This window comes from Melozone crissalis, unplaced genomic scaffold, assembly GCF_028551555.1.
Source record: "Melozone crissalis strain CALT ecotype California unplaced genomic scaffold, PUWL_Pcris_2 ptg000033l_1, whole genome shotgun sequence".
NCBI lineage: Eukaryota > Metazoa > Chordata > Aves > Passeriformes > Passerellidae > Melozone > Melozone crissalis.
This window is the reverse complement of record NW_026535811.1, coordinates 16,102,970-16,128,727: the sequence shown is the minus strand read 5'-3', so window position 1 is coordinate 16,128,727 and position 25,758 is coordinate 16,102,970. Positions and strand designations below refer to the sequence as shown.

The following is a 25,758-nucleotide window of genomic DNA, read 5'->3' as shown; positions in this document are numbered from 1 at the left end:
ACACTGGAAACATCATGTTTCTTTTTGAAGCCACGTGTGTAGTACAGTTATACAGTAGCCCTAGAATAAATTTACTCAGGACTCAGTGAGTATTTAAGTTAGGGAGCAAACCCCACACTCAGTTCTGCCAGACAGAAAAACACCTTTTTTCCAAATAACAGAAGGATGCTGCTGGTCTCCAATTTGGATTTACAATGTCAAGCTACATACATGCTCAGCAGGACAGGGACAGGGAAGAGCAATCCTCCCTCCAAAGTGCCATCAATTCACAGAAAGACTGATAATAATTTTAATTTATCCACCCAAGCATACCTCTAAAGCCCAGCAGTTAGGAAGGCAGTTTGCTATTACAGTAAAAACTGCCAAATTAATGAACTTTCCATTTAACATTCCAAGAGAATTTGCCTCCTGAATCAAAGCCCCTGGATAAGTAACATACCAAAACATATTTTTGCCTTTCAAAATTCCCATGGTTTCAACATGACATTGAACTTGCTCCTGAAATGAAGTACACAAATGGCATTTTTCAAGAATTAGGAAATAAAAGAGAAAGGAGAGAGAAGCAAACACAGAGCACAATGAAGTGAGTACCTTCAAAATTCCAGCTGTCACCACGGTGCCCAGAGCTGGGGCTCTTCTGGTTGAGAAGTGAGAGCAGACTCTGCCTGGCTCCTTCCAGACAACCCAGCCCAAAAACTCACCAAGCTGGGCACTAAACCCCAAGGCTGACAAGGATTATATTAAAAAATGACAAGGATTATATTTTAAAAATGAGGTGCTATCTAGGAAACAGCACAGACACGGCAAAGCTTTGAGCACAAGCGCCAGCCCCACGGTCTCCAAATTGTTTGAATTCTCTTAAAGAGAGACAGGATATATATAAAACTGGAAAAAACCAACCCACCATACACAAATAACAGCATGATTCACACCAAGGGCCAGTGGGCAGGGCCAGACAAATTAAAAAAACAGCCCAAGGCTCAGCAGGATGATGTGGTGGGATGTACTCTGAGCAGCTTCTGAGACGTGCAGCCACACGTGGGGTGAGCAAACAGACAGCAGAGATAAAAATGCTGCACAACAGCTGATAGTTCCAGTGAGGGAACAGAAGGAGAAAGTGCCATCAAGCCCAGGAGGAAAATGACTTTCTGCACTACAGTTTCTGCTAGCACAGGTTTGGCAACTGTGCTGTGCATATCTTCACCATCCAATTGTTTATACTGAACCTCCTCCTGCTGAGGATCACAGGATGGCCTGGGCTGGAAGGGACTTTGAAGCCCATCCAGTTCTACCCCCCTGCCACGGGCAGGGACACCTCCCACTATCCCAGCTTTCTCAGAGCCCCATTCAGCCTTGAAAAATGGCAGTGATGGCCAGCCTCAGCTTCTCTGGGCCAGGGCCTCAGCACCCTCACAGGGAACAATTTCTCCCTGATATCCAACCTAAACCTGCTCTCTGTCAGTGTGAAGCCATTGTTCCTTGTCCTGTCACTCCAGGCCCTTGTCAAGAGTCTCTCTCCATCTTTCCTGTGGGCTCCCTTCAGGCACTGCAAGGCCACAATGAGGTCACCCCAAAGCCTTCTCTTTTCCAGGCTGCACAATCCCAATTCCCTCAGCCTTTCCTCCCAGCAGAGCTGCTCCATCCCTCTGCTCCCCTTGGTGTCCCTGCTCTGGCCTGGCTCCAGCAGCTCCCTGTCCTTGCTGTGCTGGGCCCAGGGCTGGATGCAGCCCTGCAGGGGGGCTCAGCAGAGAGGGGCAGAGGGGCAGAATCCCCCCTGCCCTGCTGCCCTGGGGCTCTGGCTGCAGCCCAGCACAGGGGGGTTCTATCTTCTTTTGCTATAACCTAGTTTTAATCCAATTCCAAAGCTTTTGATTAACCTCCAGAAACAACCAAAACTCAACAGGACCCAGAAGTCTCCAAGCAGCAAGCTGACAAGAAAACCTCACTAGTCCCATCTATGTCAATCATGGGCCAGTATTTTTCAACTCTTGGGGCGTGATCTTAATATTTGTGTTATTTCTAAGTACACCTTTCTGTGCTTAGAACAGAACCTTGTCCAAAGTTCACTCATGTCAACAAAAAACCCCTTCAGCTCAATGGGTTTTGACCTAATAGTCCCCTTCCAGCCTCAGGATGATGCTAGCTGCTGTTAGTGAGGTTCATAATTATCAGATCAGCATGTTTGCCAAGCACTGCTCTGGGGTATGTTTCAGACAGAAAAATAAATATTTTGTTCCTCCTTAATTCACGTTTTCAGTAATATCACCATTCACAAGCCCCTGTTTTATTTAATCTGCTACTGAAAGGAAACAACATTCCCTGCCAGATAAAACAAATCAGATATTTCACATGCAGATTCTTTTCTAACATTATTGCCATGACCAGATCCTTCTGACACCCTTCAGTTGTTACAACAGTCTCCTTCTGGGAAGGGAAAACAAAATAAGACTGCAACATGCCATCACTGACACTTCAGCATTTCATTAACCTTGTTTATTTTCTTCATCTCCTTTAGCCTTCCTTCCCCAATGTGCATTATGGTTGAATGAGTTTTGTTACTTTAAAGTTACAGAATTAATTACATTTGTTCTATTTAAAGCACCACTAAGAAACCAAGTAAAATTAGCCCCATTGGAACAGGCTTTGCTATTTAAAAGCCAAAGATGTCCAAATGTTTTAGCCATTTTCAGCCATTCTTCCCCCATGGGGCATCTGGGTGAGGCGCCTGTTATAGCCGCAGCTAAAAGCAGAAAGTGCTCCATGACTTGTGAACCAAAAGGAGTGGACACTCCCAGTGCCTGATCCCCAGGGCTGTGACAAAACCCTGGGGAGACACTGCCAGGCACACAGGACTCAGATGCAAACACTGCATCCTGGAGCCACTGTGATGATGATGATGATGACACCAGGGAAACCTGGGGGACAGCAAGACCCAGAGAGCATTTTGGGGTGTCAGCAGCCAGCTCCAATATGCTCCCTAAACACCAGAAGACCTTTATGCAGCCAAAAAAGGTGTTTTCAAGATGAAGGAAAGGAAGGTACTTTCCTGCCTCGAGGCTGATTCCTAAACCTAAAACATCCCAAAATAGCAGTGTGGGGCTCTGATGAGAGCAGGCAACAAATCCCTCTCCCAAGCAGCAGGAACCCCTCCCAGGCCAGGCCAGGGCCATGTGTGTGCTGTAAGCTGGCACAAGCCAGGACTGTCTCTGAAAGGAGCCATCCCATTTTCCATCCAACCATCTGTTTGTTTCCCTCCTGCTGCCGCTCGAGCTTTGTGCCAGCACAAGAAGCTGCACGACCCACACTGAGGAACCATTACCAGGCTGAAATAAATTCTTTTTAAGATAGTTGGGGTGAGGCTGGTTTCACCTGCAGGGATTGCCAAAAGCCACCCTGCCCCAGGCTGAGCCCACTTGGCCCTTCCCATGGAGTCAGTCCAAAGCGGGAAATAAGCGGGCATGGCCTTCTCGTCTTTTAATCTGGCTCGCAGAAATTAATCTCGGAAATCATTCCAACACACCCGCAGTAATGATAAGGAAATATTTCCTAATATGGAATAAAAACTGAATATTGGAGTTGTGCTGCACTCCAGGATTTCCTGCTATTCAACACAGCTGAGCAGCAGAAGTCTCCCATGAACAGCGGCCGAGATTCAGCTCTCTGCTGCTTTCGACGAGCAGCGGGTGCAAATTCATTTCCCTGACAGGAAAAGGTACAGGCTGAAACTATATATGGGTATACAAGGGGATACAGGGGAATATATGCATTTAAAAATCCCTAGGTCTACCTATACCTATGTAAGATCCATAAACTATGTTCATTTCCCTTGAGAGTTAATCTTTTGTCCATTCAAGTAGGAAAGAAACTTTTGATCCAAACGTCATAACCTTGGATTTCACAAACAACGGGAGACTGGCCATGTGAAGTTTAGAAAAGCAAATCTACTAATAAGGTCACTTCCATCCCAGCTCCACTTGCCTTCAGCCTTTGGTGATACAATTACATTCTTTAAGCTCTGTCAATAGCTCTGTCCCAAAGTGAGGAGCACATTTCAAGACATTCCATATTTAAAACACTCCCTCAGCACCGAAGGACACGCAATGACTTACCAACATCCCCCTGAGCTCAGCTCTTCCAAATAACTCATTTTATTCCCTTTCCTTCTTAAGACAACCCAGCCTTTGGGGTTTAGCAGGACCCACTCAGACTGCCTCAGTGAGCACGTGTTGTGGCTGTGGGCAGGACTCCCCCAGCCACCCAAGCTCACTGAGAAAGGGGACACACGGGGCTGCACTTCTGCTCCACCTGCAGGGATGGAGGGCTGGAGCCAGGAACAGGAAGGGAGCGGAGGTGCGGCGTCTCCACACACTGCTGTCATCCAAGGAGTGCTCCACGTGGGAGGTCAGCTCAGGACAACACTCTGCATGACTCAATGAAGCGTGAGACGCGATGAGGGAACCAGACCTGCAGCCCCAAGCAGCCACGCCTTCACTTCCAGTGTTTACCACTGCATGCATTTTAATTTCCTGAGGACAAGAGAAATCAGTAGCTTGAAGGGCCACAGTGCTCTGCAGTGAAACAACATTTCATAGCTTGCTTCAGCTCACTTCTCTCCGTCCTTCCTCCTGGCTCTCCCCACATTTCACAGTGCTGCAAATCTTTCTCCTCTCGGAAGTGTCTAAAAACAGGAAGCTTCTCTATTTACTAGAGCAATTGCATTCCTGTGCACTTAAGCATTCTCACAGCTTTTAGCAGGTACTTGCATCCAGGTGTAAGAAAACCTTGTTTTAAGACCCATTGAATTAACTGGTATTAAAAAGTCCATCTAAATATCTTGCTGCAATGTTTCAGATCATGAAATAAATACAACCAGAGCAAGGTCAAGAATCATAAATCTGCTTCCTCCTCGGTTATTGGTTTTCTGGATAAAGTCCTACTCAGGTCCAATGAAAAACATGTCCCACTCTAAAACATGCACAACTGCCCAAAGGTAACATTCAGTCACAGCAACTTTCTCTACATCTTTTGTGACAAAGAGGCAAAAGTTGGCACAAAAGCAATGAATAAGCAAAGAATCTTCTAACACAGCACCAGTACAAGTCAAGGAAACCATGTTACATTTTCAGATGTCATCCAAGAAGCTCTGCTCTTAGATTTTAGGTATTTTTGTAAAGCCCTTCTACTTCCTAAGGAGCCTAGGGAAGTAGGACCTTTAGTATTTAGGAGGGACTGTTGCACTGAAGAATGCTGGAGAAGAAGGCACCAAGTTTGCTTTTCTTTTCCACTGATGTATGTTCAAATCCCTGACTCTTGCCAGGCTCTTTTTAGATCACATCAATCAAATTAAGTAATTACACATGAGAAGTCTGTGCCAGCAAAGGAGCTGACTGCTAAATGAGATGCAGAACATCAGTGCTCGGCCATGGCCTGTGCAGTGCCTCCAGTCAGGGTTAATGAGCACAACAGATCCCTCTGGCCCTGCAAAACTGTAAATGCAGTTAGTGTCTGTTGTCAGTGTACACAACACTGAAGAACAGATGTTTGCCCATTCAAATCCCACTACAGCACTTCATTCCTTGAACTGGGATATTTGGAGCAGCAGACAGCTGTTGGCACACAAAGCAGACTGACTTGGTGAGGGCCCAGAGATAGAGATGTCTGTGGTTTCCTGATGTGAGAGAGGAGCACACGGTACCACCCTCCCGGTGCCTGAAGCTGGGGAGCAGATTTGGAACGGTGGGGATGTAGCTGAGCCATACTCTTACCACAAATCACCAGCAACAGGGGTGGAGAATGAAGCTTTATCTCATAAAGGAAACCTAATCACAACACCTAATCCCCACAGTGATAATAAGGATAACTGAGAAGAGAAAGCTTTACCACTGTGCCTTATCATCAGGCTGGTTTAGGGGAGAACAGTCAATACAACTGTGGTCTCGTATTCCAACATTTCTATCACATGGAGAATGCATATATCACAAACACACAGCAAGTGGGTAGCTGCAATTTATCCCTCTGAAATGTAGAGGTTTAGGTAGAAAGGAAACAGCTCTTGCAGAGGCAGACTGCCTTGTGGAATCCCAGAGTCCTCCTGCAGCCTTTCCGTCACATCCCAACTGCTCATCTCCTCCAGGGCTGAAGGGCACCAGGAATGCTTTGTTATGACAGCCTGCATATTCACCTCCTACATAACTGCAGATTGACCCTTCTAGGGTGAGCAGAGGAAGGCAAAAAAGGAACTGCATGCAGGTGAAAGATGATGAGGTTTGTGATGGGTATAAGCTCCCAGTGTGTAGTAATTCTCCAGCCTTGGCCTGGGAAAGTTCACTCAGAATGGGTGTTGTTTTCCCTAAATTCATCTCAGATATTTGATTCTATTATCTGGTTTCCAAGTTAAAGGAAAAGAGAAGCAAACCAGGGTGTGGATAAATGCTCTGGCTGTATCCAGCTGCAAGGGAAGTAGCGCGAAAGGAACAGAAGAGTGTCACCGACATTTTTCATAAAAATCCTTTCTTTAGGATTTGCCCTTCTGGGAAGCTGAGGCCGCAGAAAAAGAATGTAAACAATGGTTATCTGCTGCTGTGGAATGCAACAGGTGCACCTGTGATTGGCCCATGTTGGATGTGTATGATTAATGGCCAATCGAGGACTGAGCTCTCTCTGGGACAGAATCAGAGCGAGCTCCTTTGTTATTCATTCTTTTCTATTCTTAGCTTAGCTAGCTTCTGAGAACTTCTATTTCTTTTAGTATAGTTATAAAGTAATATCTATCATAAAATAATAAATCAAGCCTTCTGAACATGAGGTCAACATTCTCGTCTCCCTCTTCACCCTGAAGACCCTTGCAAGCCCTGTAACAGAAGAGATCTGCTTAAGTTTCTATAAGATATTAAGGCTGTATGTTAAACATGCATGAAAGGGTAAATTTCCAGATTAAAAATAAATAAATAAAATTTCAGGAGCCAGTTTCCTAAGCTTTCAAGATGAAACAGATTATGGCAAGAGAAGCAGAAAAAGACGATAAATTCTCTAGGAGCAAACCTTTCCCACCAAGGAAGCCTTCAGAACAGAAAGCCTTGGAGCATGTCCTGAGGGCTAAGCACTCTCTTGACTGAGAAAAGGAGCAGGACTCCTCAGTAGAAGAAGGACTCTTCATGGAACAGGGGTCACCTCAATCAAAGGAGCAGAAACACTTGTGCTCCTACAGAATGGCTCTCAGGTCCTTTTCAAGGGAAAAGTCTCTACTGCCCCTGTAAGGTGACCAAGTGTCATTGAGCCTCCATTTCTTCATCTGTCAAGTGCAGATAAATACAAGTGGAGCTACCTGCAGGAAATCTGAACAGAAATACCGGTTCTGTACAAACAATGGGTCAAGATGGAGCCTGGTGGAGTGGCAAATAAAGACTACTTTCAGGCAGTGATCTGAATTGCTTGACAAATTGCATACAAGCAGCTACTTCCCATAAATAGTAACCAGAGAAAAACCCAAATAAGCCGTAGGAAGAATGAGATCATTTCCACTTTTGAAATATTATTTAACATTAACATTTCCTTATGGGCATGGGCCCTATGCTCAAGGCCTTTACACAGAAAGGACAGACATTGATGCCAAGTCCTGCTTCAAGGACTTGTCAGTGCAGGTCTACAATTGGTTCTTAGAAAGACAAGAAAATTCTCAGCAGCCAGGGCTCAAACAAAGTCCCTTCCTCTCCACTGGGCAGAGCCCTCAAGTCTCAGCCACATTCCTACAGTTTTCCTAATAATGCAGCCACAGTCCAGTTAGGGCAACTCAGCAGCCGGACAAAACTGAGCTACCAACCAGCCCATGTTCTTGTGAAAAGGAGACAACTCTTCCATAAGATCAGCAAATTGGTTTGTCCCATCCTCCCACTCCACAAATTCAGTGAAAGGGGAGCAATTAAATAGGGACAGGCACAGAGGACAAGGGGGAGAACAGCACTGTCCCTTTTGCAGGCAGCCAGACTTGGACTACATCCCAGTAAAGTTTGGATACACTTGTGGCAGTGGGAGTACAGGGCTGTCCCTTTGGACAGAGGCCATTTGTGTCACATTGGGTGCAACAGAAACCCCAGAGCCCCACAGTGACAACTGTTACACAAACATTGCCTCTCACCAATGAGTCACATCCCTCTTGCCCCCACTTTGGCTGGCTCCCTTTGGAAATGGGCTGGTGGAGAGGAGAGCTGTGCAAAGCTCTCAAAACAGAGGCTGTAAGTACTTTCTGACATTCCCTTCTCTTCAGGCTGTAACAGTACAGAACACAATCCATTTGATTCTGATGGAAGTGGTCAGGGTGAGGCTAATCATGATGAACAGCTGAGCACCCATCCAGGTGCTGCACTCCCCATGGATCACCCCAGTCACATTTACAAAGTCCAGGAAGGGTTTGTCCATGTGCTGCTCCCATCTGCCTTGTGAGCTCTCCTGAGGCACTGCTTGGTTCCAGCACACTGAGCAAAGCCCAGCATGGACAGCAAGCTCCAACAGCAATGCTGAGCTGCAGCAGAAGCCCACCCTGCAGCACACACAGACACAAGTGCACAACCTGAATCTGAATCGTTTTATGGGCACTCAAACACTTAAAGCAATGCCCAGTACCTGATCTATGGGAACACACCAGGAACATCCACTTAAAGGCCCATCCTAATTTCTCACTCATTCCTTAATGCATCTCCCCTCAGTCTATTCAACCACTCTCCCAGAAGAGCTGCCTGCTCAGGTATCCCTAACAAAGCCACTAATGCTGACTTGAAGTGCACAAATCCTGCAGACTAAAACCACATTAAGTCTCTGTCATTTGCCAGTGATGCAAGCAGTGAAGTAGTGAATATCTGGAGTTTTCTGTTTCTAATTGCAGATGATGTATGTACAGAGGAAGGATGCTCTTGTGGCTACAGCACAGGAAACTGCATTAAGTAACAGATGATCTGGATTCTACTTTATTTCCTATGTGCAAAAACAAACCATACAGAAAGAAAAAGAAAACATGTACTTAGGGTGTGCCTCAGTCACCCTACAAGAAAGCAAACATCATTCCTGTAGCCAGCAGGTCATTTTAGGAGGCTTAAGGAGTTCACAGGCACAAAAGACTGGGGTCTTAAGAAGTTATTAATTCATTCTGAAAATTCATTATTTAACCTAAAACATATGAGACATATGGGCCCTCCTTTTTAGGTGCACTTGTGTGAGCTGCCCGTTTGAGGGCTGCAGCCAAGCATGGGTCTGTATATTGTGGGTTCGGAAGGGCAAGTGGCAAGATAAGCACCTGAGACAGCTTGCACTGTTCCAAAGACAGGGCTGAAATCCCACCATGAATTCAGAAACAGGGGGAAAATATATGGGAATGAGCAAAGGAAGGACACTGAATATCAATGCTCTGCAAGAGGCCAAATTTGGTGATAGCAGTTCCAAGCTGAGCTCCAGCAGCCTTGGAGAAATGCTGCTCTTGTGAGTCCAGCTGAGAGCATTCCTCCAATGACTCTCCAGTCAATGTTTACATATTCTGTTGCTCACATGCAAATAACATTAATCAGCTGCTTTAAAAGCACTGATAAATAGGCAACCTTTGGAAAGTTTTACAGTTTCCCTGTAAAGCCACACACAGTATCAGGAATGTGGTTTGTCACACTGATATAGCACAGGGTAAGAGAGAACATGTCCCAGTTTCACAAATCACAAGGAAGCAGCTGCTCTGCTCTACTCTCTTCACTTCTGAAAATATAAGTAGCACCAAAAAATAAAGAAAAAGTAGTCCAATAAAGTTGTATTAGCACAGAATTAAAAACATTTACATCTGTGATTCCTCAGATGATTAATTATTGCTTCAATTGAGCCTTAAAATATATTTTAACTTGCACTCATTTACAAAATGAAAAGCAAGTGAAAGCCCTTATTTTAGAACTACTCCTGGCAGTCAGAAAAGGTCTGTGAGAAACTAGCACTTTTTGCTCCACAGATTATGCTCCATTGATACTGACCCCTACCTCCCTAGCCTAGATCCATAATAAAAAATTCATTACTCTCCCTAGATCTAAGATGGTAACTCAAGGTTGGAAGCAAGATCTGGAGGCTAGTCTATCTTTTTTTTTTTAATCCCCTTGAGTAAAATTTTGCAAAATAAATTATGGAAATTTCAGCAAATCCTGAAAGCACAGGGAAGCTTGCTCTGCTGGCAGCCTCCAGGAGGGAAGGTGTGCCCTCCCTCTTCCCAGCATGCTCAAAGCTGCAAAGGTCTCTTGGGGTTGCCAGCAAGCCTCAAGCTGCTTTTCTCTCCTCTGGGTTATCCCTCGTGTTAATAATGCCAGAAAGGATCTCCATCTTGCAAAGAACTGGAGCTGCAGGCTTTATTCTGCTTCTCTGTGCCATGTACCTTCCATCCAGCCTTCAAGCAAATTATGTTTTGCCCCTTTAAAATATTTTCCAACCAGACCTGGAGGTACTTTGCAAAACTGAAACCTAAAACACATGATCTGGATAATGCAAGCTGGCAACTGTATCACCTGGACTGAGAAGGAAACAAAGTGAACCCAGCCTTCAGGCCTGGCAGGATTTTGAAGGTGAACAAGCAAGGGAAGATCCCTGACTTGTAACAAGTATCTGCAGCAGCCTGTAGGGAACAGACCCCTTCCATTTAGTAGCAGAAATTTATCCAAGAAAGCAAAGAATTCCAGAGCCATCATGGTTGGAAAAGACCTGCAAGATCAAGTCCAGTCCTTGACCAAACACTGCCACATCAACTCAAGCACAGCATTAAGTGCCAACTAAAATAATTTCTTGAACACTTCCAGGGATGGTGAGCCACACATGCTGACACAGCACTTCTGCAGTTCTCAAAAAATGCAGACAATTTCAGTCTGATTTCAGAAATGCAAAAAGCATAACAAAACTAATCAGAGCCACCAAAACCTAAATTAAATCAAAAGTTAACTATGCAGCACGGGTGTCTGAGGCACAAAGAGTAACTGCAGAAGCTGCCAAAAACCTGAAGGAAGAGCTGAGGCACAGAATGAGTGCATTAGTCCTGAATCTCACCTTGAGTTTAGTATTACAGTCAGATCAGGTCAGCACTGGGCAAAGACACACTGCTCCTCTGGCAAGGCTTCACACAGACACACGTTTGAAAAATAAAGTGTGTGCACTTCAGGAACATAAAAATGCTTTATGGAATCCTATTTTTAACACTAAATGCCACAATGAACTATGGGAAAATCTAGAATTACAGCAGGAAACAGAAGAAAAAGCTCAGTTGACCTGAGCCTGGGGATTTTTCAGAGGTGCAACTGCAGAGGATCACAGGAGCCCTGGGGCTCTCAGCTGCTGTTGAGGGAGCACATTCTTCACGGTCTTCTGGAGAAAAACAAACAGATCCTGACCACTCTGCTGGCAAAACAAAAGGAGGCTGGGAATTCACAACTTCTTGCTTGCACCTGCAGGGATATTTGACAGAAGTGAACCCGCTAGATCTGTTATTGTTGACATTTCACCTGCTCCAGGGAGCTCCTCAGAAGTCACACAGCAGTATCAGGGTGTTCACTCCAGGCAACATGACTGCAAGTCCACCCAGGCCTTCCCTGCACCCATATTTTCCAACTGTAGTCAGCCTTGCAGGAGGCAGAAGCAAACATCTCCTCCCAATGCTTCTCCAAGTCCACTGAGCACCCAGGAAGGTTAAGATGTCCAACTGCCCTGGATGTGCAACTTTTAAACACCCAAGGCCAAGCAGATGAATCCTGCCTGGCATCTGACACAATGCCAACTCTCATTGTGCTGAGAATATCTGGAATGAGCCTTTGGATTTAGCAGTTGGCTTCTCCTCATAATCTCCAAAGCCTCTAACTGTTGGCTATGCCTGCAACAGCCTTCTCAAGCACCTTTAGAGACCCATCCTCAGCAAACAGTCCTACAGCAAACAGATTTCACTTTCAGTTAAATTATGCTCCAAAAGCCCAGTGAAGCAAACAAAATAGGTGGCATTCCTCATCCCCACCTGCACCCCAGGACATCGGGCTCTCCAGCAGGAGAGGGACAGGCAAGTCTGTAATGTGGATAGGCACAGCTCCCACCAAATTTAAGACACATTGAATCCAACTGTGGCTTGAGCATCTTGTCATTTTTACAGCCTTTAACTCTGGGCACCTCACAGACGGTAAAAATATTCTTCACATAAAGAAAGAAGATGAAGATCTGAAGCTCTATATATAGTGTTTGCTAAAAATACCTCTTTGGAGACATCCCTTGCCAAATAGGTGCCAAAACTTCAAAGGCTGAATTATCATGTTGAAATATTTGAAATGCAAGTTGTTATGATTCTTGTGAGGCATGGCTGGCAGGCAGAGATGGCATCTTTCAGCTCCAAGACCTGGTCCAGGCAGTAACTGGAAACAGCTCTTTGGTGGCTTACGTGAAATGAGTCAAAGGATCTCAGTCCAGCTCTCAGCAAATTAGGAACCACATCACAAAAGCATCTGTAAGAGTCACTTCCTTTGTTGATACCAATCTGAAGGCCAAGGACTGAATAAGGTAGGGAAAAAGGATTATCCTCCCTCAAAATAGCACTCTCCTTCAAAACTCAAATTGCTTTTACCAGCATCCTTTGTGAAAGCATCCCAGTGCATTTTTGCTAAATATGAACTAATCTAAGTATTCCTTTAAGTAATACCTGAAATCCAACACTTTACCAGTAGTAAAGCCCAAGCCCTACTGGCTTCCAACATGCTAGAACCATGCAAAAGGAGAGCAGGAATATTCCCATCCCACATTCTAACCGTATTTCTTTCTGGAGCCAGAAAGAGCTCAGAAGATTCAGAGCTCTCAAGCATTTTTCTTTAAGAAAATTTAGCACAGAAGCAGAGGTTCCCCTTGAACCAACCAATTCACTTCAAAGAAATCAATCATTAGTTGCATTTGCCTTGTATCTGCCAGTAAAAGGGCATGAAGCAAGCGAGCCAAATTTAGAAAACTAAGTAACAGTATTTTAGACTCTGTGCTTTAAGAAAACAAAGTCATTTTAGCTGGATGTGTCACAATCCAGAGCAATAGCTTTGAAAGCATCACTCGATTCCATTAATTAACTGGAACTTTTTGGGATGGCACAAGGTAACTGAATCTAATCACACAATATTAGGGGATTAGTGCTGCTCAGAAAATTCAGAGATGCCAAGTTGAGGAAAAAGAATGTGTTTCATTCAGAGATGAAAGCCTTCTGAATTTTGGTGCTTTATAAACAGCTGCTAAACTGATTGAACAATGCCTGTGAAGCACACAAGGTCAAATGTGGTCAGTACCTCAAAGAGCACCACATTTCAATATTGAAAAAGCACTCGTAAAAAACATCTCAGCACACCCAAGTATCCACAACAGAGGCAGGATTATTCTTGGTCAGTCCCCTCTCCCTCAAAGCTGATGAGAATTATACCACCAAATTCAATATGGGCAGCAGATTTATCCAAAAAAAGAGGCTTCTTGGTTCGAATTAGCATTGACTGAGGTACCAAAGGAAATCAAGAATTACAATAAATTTTTAGCTGTTTATTTGATTCACACATTAGTCAATGCCATTAATCTGGAAAGCCATTGGAATGCACTCAGTAAAGCTTCCTTAGCTAAATTTTATTTCATTAAAGTCAGGGTCAAGCACAAACTACCTTCCTGATCTACCCAAGAAGGGAAAGCAAAGGCAGGTGCCTGCTGCAGCACAGGACAAAAAGCTCCTGTTTCCCTGCCTTGATGTACATAAATACTGGCAGCCCACTGGTGTCAGTGACTGCATCTTGCACAGCAGGTGCTTTGCTGACAAGATCATCCCCACCCTGAACCAAGGGAGCTGCACCCAAAGCACTGATTCACATGTTCCAGACAGGAGTCTGGCCTTCCATCCAAGACAAATATGGAGCTGGAGCTGCAATGCTCCTGCTTGGGGTTCCCCAGTTTGCAATATCTGAGGAGGATTTACTCTAGGATTCAAGGAGAAGGGGGGTGGGTGGTCCTTAATTAACCAGCCTTCGTGGCAAAACCCGGTTTGCCTGGGCATGCAAGTGAGGGAGGGAAAGCACTTGGATTCCACACTGACTCGAGAAAATCTCATCCTGCAACTGCATTCTCCAGCTGCACACAGGCAGATGCAGATTCACTCTCCCTAATGTCCTAAGTAAGGATACAGAAGCTTTTGTCTTCTCAGTCTGCACATCTTTAAGGATGACACAACTGATGAGGAGCACTTCAGCAAAAGAACCAAGAAAATACATTTATGCTCTGGTTCTCAGACTGAGAAAATTACAAACATAGAGAAATAAGACACTGTCAGGACTCATTTCAAAAATTAGCTTCTACAAGATAAAAATACAATTAACACTAACAGCTTCAGCTTCTTGAATTTCTTTTCTTAAAGCAAAATTCTCATTATAATTCTTCTCTTGCAGCCCTTGCTCCCCAAGCAGCACAAGCTCATTCTGTGCCTGGGGGTCAACACCTGAAACTGGGCTGAACCATAAACAAAACTGAAATTTGCTTTCAAAATATTGCTGCTTGTTTAATAAAAAAAAAGGCAGAGAGAAAATTAGCTAAAACTACTTATCTTTATTACAGTATAACAATTTCCCCCCCTCAATTATTTCATAATTACTTCCTTTTTCTTTTGTAACTTTCCACTATGATTTCAATCCTTTCAAATGCAGTGATCCAAAGTACACATTAAAAGAATACGTGTATCCATTGGTCGTTCTCCCAATGTTCCTTTTGACTGTAAAAATTATTTTACAGAGCAGAACATTATTTTGCTAATTTGAACATAAAAAGGGCAAGCACATTTCTTCTTTGTAAACCCTCCCAAAGGCCAGAGTTTTGTGTCTTACTGAGGACCACAGGTGAAGGCACAGTATTTTTGGCAGGCTCCAAGGAACCTCTTTGCAGCAGAGGTGCTCAGCAAAGTTATTCTGTCAGTGGCCAGGCTGCAGCACAAGCTGTGAGCAGCAGCTCCAGTCAGTGCTGTAGGTCAGTGTGTATGCAGACAGGTGAAATTCTCTCTTCCCTGGTTTTGGTGATACAATGTTCAACTCTTTCTCCTGAACTCTGAAAGGGATTTGTTCTTGCTTTTTTCGTGTGCCACCACAAAAGTGGCTTACGTGTCTGAGAGCAAAAGCAGTCAGCTCATGTGAGTCAGGTGCCCTCTGGGATTAAATGGGGCTTAAAGGTATCCAAGTGTGAGCCTAAGACTCTGGAGTTATGAATGAAGCCCAGCTGCCAGAGACAATGCTTACAATGCTTCCAGCCTGACCTGGGAGCAGGGAGCAAGGCAGGTTGTACTCAGATGCCTCCTGAAAAAACAAGTGGAAAGTTCCTTTAGGTCACTGACAGCAGCATCAGCACCACCAATCCCCACGGAAGGAACAGGATTAGAGCTGAAATACATTAACCTAAATATCCACATACTGGTCAAGCCCACTGACACAGCCATGGCCTGAAATTCTCTGCACTGATCATATCAGAATGGCATTCATTTCACACTCCTCACTGTAATAAAGCCCTGAGCAAGGCTGGGAAGACAAGAGCACACATCCACCATTCCTGTCACAAGAAACTTTCATACAAGTTCACTTGCACCTAAATTACATGCCAGGTATAACCAATCCCTTGGAAGGGCCAGGATTTACCTGCTCAAACTGATTAGCTGGTAAACACATTCTAATCTTGGACACCTCTATATGTGAGTAGCACAGCTGGAACCCAAAGATTCATCCCACAGATTTGTTCTCCTGTGGCACTACCATAGCTACCTGGCCTCAAATATTGGAGACAGCCTTGCACATGGGGCTCACAGTGTGTTCCTTCCTCCTGAAGGAATGGGTGAATGTTGCCTGTAAACACTGGTAATTACTGAGAACTAGAGCAGTCAAGAACTGGTGCAATGTAAGAAAGGTAAAAAAATTTTCCAATTTCTTTGATGATTTGCCAGCAAAGCTTGACAATTTAAAGCATTCCACTTTGTTCTTTTCCCTTTATCACAGGCTCATGGGAAAAAAAAAAGACAAGAAGAAAAGAGAAGAAAAAGATTTAACAGGCAGAAGAATTCCCTTCTTTATTCCCTTCATCTCCCAAACAACTGGTATTGTTTCTCCAGATCTCCTTCTCAAAATCTTCCTGCAATTCCATCTCCTATCTGAAACTATTTCTAAAGATGCTCGTTCCTACCACCACAGCTCATCATAACTTAGTGATTTCCAACCCATGGTGCAGAGGTCTGGGAGGGGGATGATGGGCTGAGAATGTGCTGAGCCTTGACAGCAGTCTGGGGTTCACTGGCCTTGGGAACTACAGCCCCAGCCTCTGGTGCTTACTGGCATTTTGTCCAACTTCACTTTGATTTCACAAAGAATAAGCAACTTACATGGGATTATTCCAGGTGTTCTTAACATAATTCTTGCAGGTTTTTTTTTGTTTGTTTGGTTTTTTTTTTTAAGAAGGGAAAAAAATACCCCACAGGAAAGTTTCTAATTGCTGCTTACACAATTGTGCAGTGAGGTCACCATATGCAGACTACAAGTGGGCTAAGATGCTCAAGTGGTGCAGACTTTAGATGATCTCTCCTTCTCTGTTAAATTAAACAGAGAGCAGGAGTGTCCATAAAATAATTAACCATAAGAGGAATCATCTAACACACTTTAACATAAAGTGGTCATTTATATTCTTTATTCACAGGAAATTTGAGAGATGAATTCATGAAGAATTCCTGTTCTGATAAACCTCAATTCTCTGCCCTTAGTCACTACTTCCCAAGACTCCCTATGGCTGTGAAGATTGGGAAAGGACTAAACAATAAGACTTTACTAGACACTGTGCTTGCAATATCACCAGGGTTGGTTTGTTTCTCTCCTCTCCTCTCCTCCCCAATAAACCTGAATATTAATATTTTCTTTCCTACAGCATTCATGGAAATGTAGATACATCTATAACTAATTTCATTAAGTGAAGGCAATAAATTAAACTATCAACACACAGATCAGTTTAGCAAGAGAAATTTTCCTTAGGCACAATAAAACTTCTGATTTACACAAGTGAAATATGGCAAGTCAGTCAAAGAACAGCCACACACCTGTTCAACCAGAGCTCTTTATCACTTTAGTGGAACCAACCAAGCACAAATAAAAACCAGTGACAAAGATGCAAGTTAATGACACCAGAAATTACACAATTCCTTTCTTTCACCTTATCTTGAAAGTCAGAATTTGCTGAGATGCACTTGACTGCCTTCCAAGACATACAACTACAGGCTGTGCACCACAAGGCAGCCTTACTTCCGAGGATCTCAGACTGCCTGGGTTGGAAGGGACCTTAAAGAACTTCCAATTCCAGCCCCCTGCCATGGGCAGGGACACCTGCCACTATCCCAGCTTGCTCAGAGCCCCATCCAGCCTGGAACATTGCCAGGCATGGGGCTGCCACAGCTGAGCAACCTGTGCCAGGGCCTCAGCACCCTCACAGGGACAGTTCTTCCCTCACATCCAATCTAAACCTCCCCTCTGTCACCTTGGAGCCATTGCCCCTTGTCACTCCAGGCCCTCTTTCCATCCTTCCTGTGGGTTCCCTTCAGGCACTGCAAGGCCACAACGAGGGAACCCCAAAACCTTCTCTTCCCCAGGCTGACCAATCCCAGCTCTCCCAGCCTTTTAAACTGCCTTGCTGAGTCTCACCAAGAGTATTTGCTGCACCAGTGTGTGATAAGCCCCAGCCATTACCCCACTGCATGGGAATGTGCTTTAACAGCTGCCTGTTACCTGTCTGCACCAGCCATGGCTCTCACTGCTGAATGACTGTCCCACATCCCACAGAGATCCTCATATGCAGAACACAAAATTCCCTTCTAGTTCCAGATTTTACAGCTTGTTAAATTATACTTTTAATTACTGTTAAACAGCCTTCATTCTACATATCCAGTTGCTACTGTTTGAAGAAACAGGTACTCCCACTAAATCCTTACCTTGTGATTAAATTTGTTCTCCTTTCCTGCTCTGTGAATGCCACAGAGCACAGAACAGAGCAATCCTTAACTTCAGCTGTTGTAAGAAGCAACAGCTGTCTTTAAACAATGCAGTGCAGTGCTTTTGTCTGGGGAGCAACAAATGCAAGCTTTCCTCTTCATACAGGACTCAGCAGGCTAAAAATTAGTGACATTTTAAGTGGAACAATTCTTTCATCATCAGGCTGATATTTGGCTGCCATTCTGGTTACCTCCCTTATAAGGCACCAGCAAGAGGGAAGGGCAGGGAACACATTATGCAACTGCTCATTGTAAAAAGTGATTAAAACAAATTTTAAGAAATGTCTGTAATAAACACTTTTATATATTGGAAAAGGGGCCTGATTCCATTGGTCTAAGGTCTGCCATTTCTACTGGGCCAATCTGGGAAAAGGGGATTTCTCCTGAAAGGAAAGGTTTTCCTCAGTTTTTATGGGAAACAGTGGAAGCCTGTGAACCAGCCCTGCCTTCTCCTGAGTCTGGTTCAAACCTAGCTATCAGCCAAAGAGGCAGCTCTGCCCTGGGTAATGAAGGGGCAACACTGGGATCCCTGCATCCTGTCCCCTCCTCTGTGTGCAGGTGTGATCCATGGAAATCTAGGACATCTAATCACAAGGAAAGGGATCTGTGGTGAGGCCATCCACAGCTTGGCTGGTTTGTACACAACAGCCCTCCTGCAGACAAGGAAATATCCTTTGGAATTTACCTATCATTTCAGATGTAAGCAGGTTTATACCAGTAAAGTCATAAAAACGCTGAGACTTTTTAGCCACAGAAGAGGCTCAAGACTCTCCAGAGTGGCAGTGATCTGTCAGGAGGAGGCTCCCATCTGTCCTTTGGGGGGTTCTCAGCGATGCTGCAGGAAGTTCATGGCCCAGCACAGCAATGCCAAGGAGCTGTCTCCCTCTCTGCTGCACCAGGGACGTGGAGCCTGTACCACCAGGAGAGCCCCCAGGCACACAGAGATCCCCACCTGTGACAAGCTGCTCCTCCAAGCCCCTCTGCTCTGCTGCTTCTGCCCTCAGCAGCCATTCAGGGCAGTCAGGTGCCCTGCTGAAGTGATGACTGCCATCCCTTCCCATCCCTTGGCTATGGCAATGGAAGTTATAACTCTGCCCCTTCTGTACACTCCTGGGTACAAGCTGAGTCTCTGCCACTCCTCTGGTTTGGTGTTAAAATCTTCATTTTAACTGCAACCAACTGATGCACAAGTGTGATTCTCATAAGCATTACTCCACTACAGTGGCTCATGAAAAGGGCCTTTAATCAAGTACAGCTTTCTGGGAAGGCCAGGTTTTCCAAGGGTTTGTCTGGGGATGATCAGCTGGCTTTTGTTTTCCTACCAGGAGATTTAATTGCTAAAATACCTTGGCACATTTTATAAGTGCAGTACTTAATGTGACATTACACACAGTGCTCTCAGAATTGTAAACAGCTCTCTTTATGACACAGAGTAGAAAAGGTTTCACAACCTTTCATCTGGTCAAAGACAAGAAAAATATTTTTTGTTTCCCCTTCTGTGGAAGGAAATTTAACACACTCCAATATGTCAAGGTCTTTGCTAAGACTGGAGCTCCTCTACAGCACGTCAGTGATCACAGGCTCAAACTCTGGAACATAAGAGGCACAGCTAATATAAGCTGCAGTACAGTAAACACTCTTCCTCTCCCACACAGGTTTGAGTTATCCCTTTTCCTCCTCCCTCCCATTCATTCTGTCACCTTTGATAAACTCCATTTGTTTGCACAACCTGCACACACCAAACTATGACTTCATCATGGCTGCTCCCTGTTACTAAAAGGTGAAGAGTTGATTCCCTTTTTACTACTTCAGGGCATTCTCACTCTTCTGAAATCCCCTAAATCCAGGCTACCATTTTAATCAACCATTGCTCCTTTTACAAGTAAAAACATAAAGACAACTGTTCCTTAGACAATCAAAATCCCATAGAAATATTCTTCCAAATATTTCTCTTTTCTTCACATTCTGACTAGCTGTAACTCTCATGAAACCACAGGTCAGCTAACAAATTTGCAAGTCTGCAGGTATAAATATTAAAGACACACAACACAAACTAAGTTTCAGGTCTACAGTACAAACCAGAATACAAAATCCAGCACCTAAATTACCAAGAAATCAGAAAAATCAGCTACTTGAAGCATAAAAAATTTATATTCTTTCCTGATCCACCATTTTCCTTTGCTTTTTTAATCTGTAACAGGTATTTAGTGATATATCAATGCATGCCTTACAAGATTACCTGATTTCACAAGTAAGGCAGTGTTAACTACAACAACTGCCCCTTTTAATGCTTCCCATACTACTAAAGCTTCAAATTATTTATGTCAAGGAAACTGAGTTTCTCTTGATCATTTATTTCTTCCCCTACTTCCTGTTTTGTTTTATATTGTTAAGAGGAAAATGTTCTATTACTTCCCCATGCAAATACTGGAGCAGTGGGACTGCTGAAGCTATTCTGTAGTTTTAAACTACAGATTTGCAGGATCTTCTGTACCAATCAAATTAGAAAGTCTGCTCTGCTGCATTTGACAATTAATTTCTGAGTCTTCAAGACAAGACCCTGCCACCTTAAATACAGTTCACTATTTAAATTCATAACACAAAATAAATAACTCTTCCCCGAGTTCCTACCCCACAATATTAAATTGGCTTATCCCAGTATAACAATTTCTTGCACAACAAAAGCTGTTATTTAATCACCAGACTTGGAAAAATTCTGCACCAACCCATCTCAAAAATTAGACTCCAGTTATTTATCAAACCCATATTTTCAAGGCACAGCAATGCAATTACCACTAGTGGCAGGTCTGCTCTAAGTGCAGCTATATGTTAGAAGGAGCAACAAGAGAAGATTAAATGATTTTGTGGACAATTGTATGTTTGATTTATGTCAACTGCCATTACCCTAAGACACAAAGCCTCTTTCTGGGAGACTAAAAGCAAACCATTTACCATATAATATCAGCTTAGCAGGCTTTGTGCTGATGAATACTGCATTCAGAGAAGCAATTCTTTTCATTGCAATTTCCATGTCTACCCTGCACCTCCTGGAATACAAATATCAAAGTTTATCAACTGGCTTCGCATTTTAACTAATGCTCAGCTTAAACTTGGTGGGAAGAACAACATTTTTATTGGAATAAACATGGACTGAGCAAAAGCTGAATCTGTAGGGAGGAGATAAGCTCTGGAAGCAAGACAAACTCACTGCCTAGACAGATGCAGGGGACACAGACAGTGACTAAGCTCCTTGTGGTCACCACAGGATTCAAGAGCCATCCCAAACTACAGCAGTAACCCAAATGATTAAAAACCTCCCACCCACCATTCAAAGTTTGGGGACAAAAAGACAGATGAGCCAAGGGGGGCTACACAGAACTCCTGAGAAAGGACAGGTGAGCACACCTCAGCCACAAGCACTGAACTCCTCTGTGACATCCCACATTGCTCCAAGCCAGGAGAGCCCCACAGGGACTCCACTGCACATCAGACCACCCGAGGGCAGCTCACACAAGCAGGTCCCCAGCAGATCCTCTGACAGAAACCCAAAATTTCTGACAGAAACCCAAAATTTCTGTTCTCCTGGGAGCATTCCCCCACCCAGACCATAGGCCTAGTCCAAGTCCACTGCAAGCTAATGATGGGGTGTGCATTTGCTGTTTGTTTTTTTAAGGCAGACTAACTTTCTGAAAAAAAAGCATGATACCTGTCCTCTGTAAATATTTGCTTCTGAATACTGCTTAGCTAGTAGCTTGGGACTTGTTTTCCCCTGAAATGCTTGAGAAATAAGTGTTTAGAATTTTTTTAAGCTCTGTTAAGCAAAAATATTTAAATTGAACATCTAGTATGTCATGTACATGATGAAAAACAAATGAGTCCACAGAGCTATGCAAATTTGACTTTTCCTATCCAAGACACTTCTTAACAAAGCCAGGAAAACAAGTCTACATATGGCACAGAAGGTAAAATTGCAGCAATTCTACTGGATACAGTAAGAGATGTCTCAAATGCAATGAGGGTGCCCACTGATCAACACCTCTCAGGTCAGTAGCCTGTGGGCTCCTATTTCTTTTTACTCTTCAGAGTAAAATTAAAAGCTGATATTCTTTCACTCCTGAAGGATAAGGAATGAAAACAATTTTTTCAGATTCCTGTGTATATTCAGGCATCTTTTATGGAGCAGGCACAACTCTAGCGAGATTTAGTAGCATCATAAACACTCATAAACAAGATCCCTCTGTTTTAAGTGACTTTTTAAAACTGTAATCAAAACACTGAATCAGTACACCTGACCAACATCTACAGTCAACAAAAACCCTACTGCTCGCCAAAAAGGAGGTAAAAGCAAAACCAATACATCCCAATATCAACAACCAAATATCTTACAGGAAACTTCTCTTAAAAAAAAAAAACAAACAAAAATGAAACATCGACATTGCTTTTGATTGAGAGGCTACAGCAAGGCTCACTCATCCCCAGTGTGGATTTTGCAAGAGGAAGGCAGGTACATCAGCGAGGCACGCGTGTGAGCTCTGCTATTCTAACCCAAGGCGTTCCAGATCAAGTAAAACCAAACAACAACAGCGCGACCTCTGTAAGTCCCTGGCATTTAACTTTTACCTGAGTCAATGAGAATTGTCTGCAGACACAGAGCACCAGCCGGAGAGCCAAACCACGGGGCCTCAACCCCCAACTCCTCCGCCTCTGCACAAGGTTTGCGATTTGCTCCTCCCGCGAGTGGAAACTTGTGAAGGTTGTTTGCTTTTCTAAGCGCATTACGGAGATAATTTCGGCCCTTTATTTATTTATTTATTTCTAAAGAGGGCAGGACTCCCTTAAGCCCAGAGCCACGTTCTGTAGCACGAGTAGAGCCCAGCCCTGACCCTGCCGGCGGGGTGTCCGCACAGCCCGGCCCTGCTCCCCGCGCCGGGCTCACCTCGCTGCCCGCACCGACACCCCGGGGGCACCTCAGCCTCCCAGCCGGCGGCAGGGGCACAAACCACCCCGGGGGCTGCGGGCAGAGCCACCCCGGGGGCTGCGGGCAGAGCCACCCGAGGGACAGGCGGGCGAACTGCCCCGCAGCCCAGAGCCACCCCCGACCGTCCCCGCACCGAGGCTGAGGCTGCGCTCCCTCAGCCTCCACGGCGATGGCTGCTCCTGCTGCCTCACGGTGCGGGGGGAGGAAAGAGGGGAGGCAGGGGGAGATTCCCAGTCTCCAGCGGCAGCGTGCCGGGGCTGTTTCCGCGGGCAGCGCCGGGGCGGAGAGCGCCCGGCTCCCCTCGGGACCCGGCTCGCCTCAGAACTCACCTCCCGCCCGGTCCGAGCGCGGCGCCGCCCCCGCGCTAATGGCAGCGGGCGGGCCCGCGGCGGGGGCCGATGTTTACCCGCCGGCTCTCGCGAGAGCCGCGCGCCGCCGAGCCCCGCTCCGCCATTGGCCGCGCCCGCCGGCGCGCACCGCCCGCCCCGCCTAGCCCCGTCCCGCAGCGGCGGCTCCCCGGGACAGGGAGCGGGACAGAGACCGGGCTGGGAGCGCAGCGCAGCGGAGCGGAGCGGAGCGCAGCGCTGGGGTTGCCGCGGCTGCTGTCCTGCTCCAGCCGGGCCATCCCCGAGCGCACGGCTCAGGATTCGCTCCAGACGGTTCTGGAATATCCCCAGCGAGGGATACTCGCCATCCTCTCCGGACTCAGTCACTGCCCAGGACAGAAGTTCTGCCTCCTGCCCAGGTGGAACCTCCTGGCCTCAGTCCCTGCCCGTTCCTCTGGTGCCATTGCTGGGCCCTGGAGCAGAGCCTGGGCCCTGCTCGGAGCCCTCCCTGCACACAGGGACACCCAGGGCTGAGGGCCCCTCTCAGCTGGGGCTCCTCTCCAGGCTGGACAGCCCCAGCTCCCTCAGCCTTTCCCTGCCACAGATGCTCCAGGCCCTGAATCATCTCTGCAGCTCCACTGGCCCCAATCCAGGAGCTCCCTGTCCCTGCTGTGCTGAGGAGCCCAGGACTGGACACAGCACTGTAGATGTGCCACACAGGTCTGGGCAGAGGGGCAGGATGATCTCCCTCTACCTGCAACCCATGCTTTTCCCAGTGCAGTCCACGATCCTCTCCCTGCAGCCCGGCATAGCCCTTGGCACTCAGCAAGCTCTGCCAGTCGGGACTCCCTGAGGGATCATGGCTGTGACATGTCTCACAGTCAGGAGTTAGACTGGCCTCAGCTGTGCAGAAGGCAAATCTGTGAGCTCACGTGTGAGGAGTGACAAAGGATAATCTGCTCCCATCAGAACATGGAGCATGTAGAAGTAAGGGAAAGTTTGTCTTGATGTCATCACTTGACTTGGGAAGAGTTGCTGATGAGGAGGACTTAACTGACAGATTTGGTTTATTTTACCTTGTTAGTCTTTATGTAGAGATAAGGAACTTAGGAGTTGTGTGCACTAAAGCAGATTTATTGCCCAGGGATCTCACAATTTCAGGATCCACAGGCAGACCCAGAGAATCCACCATGGACCTCCCAGAGCACTGTAAACCTACCTGCTGAGACCGGCTCTTGGAAACATTAGGTTTGGTAGGTTTGAAACAATAGAAGGTAGGCTTCAATAGAAGTCTAAATTTAGCATGTTTTAACTTGAATGAAGTGCAGGAGTGCTTCCTAAAGAGACTGACTGTCCTTTGGGACATCTGAACTCCGGTCCCACGTTTGAAACCTGCAGAAGATGTGCACTCATGTTCACCATGTTGGAAGTACGGACACTTAATCCAGAAACAGAATTAGCAAGAAGGGAAAGGACACTCTACAATAAATAAATTCAGAATAAACTGGTTATGGATCTAGAAAAGTTGTATTTCACCAAAGCTCTTCCTAGAGCAGAAGTCCTTAAAAATCTGTGTCAGTAACAGTGGTCAGTGGGAATGACAGACATCCCTACCCCCTAGCAGGAACGGGGAATGGTTTTGACTTGGGTGTTTGTGAGTTGTAAGCTTTGATTTCAGTGCCTTACTCCTGTCTGCTCCCCACAGCTGCCACAGGGAGGCCGGGGGAGGCAGGGTCAGTCTGGGAGGGATGCTGAGGCCCAGCTGTGACAATGAAAATGGAATGAATATTCACAACGTGACATTCCAGTTCCTGCCTTGCTGCTGGAGCTCCTCTGGTGGGTCCTGCCAGCACAGCAGATGGCAGGCACTGAAAGGCTGTTGTGCCAGTGGAAAATTACTGCGTTTTGTTGGTCCTGTGCATGTATGTGGATGTGTGAGGGGGGAAGTGGGGCAAACTTCCATTTATTTAATTCTTTTCAAGAGAGAAAGGGAAACAAATGGCTCCCTAAGACTAGAAAAAACTACTGGCATATGAAGAACCAGTCTCTTGTTTTAGAGGAATGAGGCATGTCTGTTTGCATTTCGAGTTTTCTGTATGATTCCATTTAACTTTCCTCATAAGTCAGGATTGTGAATTTTTCTAAATAAAAGTGCAATTAAAAAGAGAAACAGCATATTAATAAAAGCACTGGCTGTTGCTTAACAGACCTATGGAAAAACGAAGTATTTAATGTTTCTATTTTTATGTGGCTGTAAAAGTATTTATGTTAGCAGACATTCCATCACAAAACACACACGGTTTATTTTAATTTTCTGATTTTAAATATATGTTTTTAACAGAGCTGTACACATAGAAGGTTATCTCACTGCTATAAAAGTCTGATTAATGGGTTCACCACTG

The 25,758-nt window shown here is 45.3% G+C and overlaps 1 protein-coding gene across 3 annotated transcripts in view; it reads right to left on the bottom strand.

The window, feature by feature from the left end:
* STK38L (serine/threonine kinase 38 like) overlaps window positions 1-23,410 on the bottom strand; it is a 44,061-nt gene extending 20,651 nt beyond the window's left edge. For 2 of the 3 annotated variants that reach the window (XM_054282034.1, XM_054282032.1), the window contains exon 1: window positions 23,360-23,410. The gene's annotated coding sequence lies outside the window, so the exon portion shown is untranslated. Of the gene's footprint in view, window positions 1-591; window positions 731-23,359 lie in introns of those variants that run through there. The other variant, XM_054282033.1, reaches the window with a different exon arrangement.
* Between the last annotated feature and the right edge of the window lie 2,348 nt (window positions 23,411-25,758).